Here is a 1,681-nt window from a genome sequence, read left to right as displayed (position 1 = left end):
TGACAAATCAAGATTTGACTTTTTATTATTGGTAAACGGCATTAAGGTCAAGTAAGAGTAAAACCAACATCGGAAAATCATTTTTGTAAATACCTTTGTGTTTTAAATTTGTCTTAGTTTATTGATTTTAGGGGGAGTAAATCCAAAAATCTGAAAATCCAAAAACATCGAAAAATTTCAAAAACACAAAAACAATAGAAAAACAAAAATGAGTTTCCTGGCGAGCAAAAGAGAAAATGATAGTACATCAGTGGTCTATCCAAACCTCTTTAAACCTTAAATGAAAAACGATAAGCAGCTCTATATAAGATGTATCGGTAGGCTCACAATCATTTTAAAGTGTGCAGGGTGATATAAATCTTAATCGACTGAAGACCAGGTAGGAACCATTCATTGGCATATGGTCTTAGTACCGAAATTTCGTTTGATAGATTGCCGAGGTTCTGAGATATTCGGTCTTTATGCTGCTTATCATCTGGGTATCATGGTTGTATCTTTTACCGAAAAATAACGGGGACGCAAGTCTAGATCTTCCATGATACTATACATACGTGTACATAATACATACTGCATTCGTCCTCAATAAGTGATAAACAATCACATGTCCATATCAAATAAGTGATAAAATATCACATTTATCCGGGTGTCAAGTTCGTCTCTCTGCTGTACGGAAGTACTGACCTGTTCACGGACTTGCACCTGTGCCCTCATGCATACGAAAATCAAGTTCCTCATCAATAAGTGATTATATCACATAGGACTTGTTTTCAAATCAAAATAAGTGAGTATCTCACAACATATACGGTCAAACAGATGATAATCGGTATACTCACCGGTAAGATGAACTCTCGTGCATACCTTGATACGGGAATGTGTCGTGATGTGGATGAACACCGGTCGGTAAGTATAAATCATACCTTAACGTATCCCCTCGCCATGATTACATCTGATAAGTTGAGCTTAAGTGGACAACAATACCGATAATTGTTATAGGATGCTTATCTTAATGTTAACTAACCGAACAACAAGAGTGTTTTGGCATGACCGTACACTGATATGATTCTCTTACCCTCGAAACTCGCAAAAAGAATGTCTGTAAATATTTATGTACTGCTTAACTGTTATTAACTGTTATTATTTCTTTTAAACAGTTTCGTCGTTTGGTGCATATCAGCACGACATTAGCGGTGATGTCGTTTGATAACACTCAAAGGATTTTAAATTGTTGTCTTTTACTTTCAAAAATACCAAAAAGATTTTAGGCTTGTTTTAATATAAACTTTATAAAAGCCAAAAAGATTTTCTTTCTACTTTATTTTCGATCGTTCGATGTTGGAGCTCAAGTCTTCGTTACCTGAAACCTGACTGAAAACCGAACTGACTAAATCTTCATAAACGGTCAAAATTTGCATGTTTTGAAAGTTAAAATCTGAAATTGATAAATTTGAAAAACTTTCAGACTGTCGGACGGTGTTTGATTGTGACATGGTCATCCGTGTGTCATTTGTTTATGCTAACTATATTCCAAGCAGTTGTTCTCATTACGCGTTTAGATTTCTTGCATGTGCAGATTCTAAAGGCTAGGAGAACATGGTCGATGACAAGCTCTGGAATCAAGACATGACGTGAAGGCACTCAACTGATGAAGATGATCGAGTTGCCGCTGGCCATCATCAACACC

The sequence above is a fragment of the Helianthus annuus genome, chromosome 12 (assembly GCF_002127325.2).
Source record: "Helianthus annuus cultivar XRQ/B chromosome 12, HanXRQr2.0-SUNRISE, whole genome shotgun sequence".
Lineage (NCBI taxonomy): Eukaryota > Viridiplantae > Streptophyta > Magnoliopsida > Asterales > Asteraceae > Helianthus > Helianthus annuus.
This window is presented reverse-complemented; position numbering follows the sequence as displayed.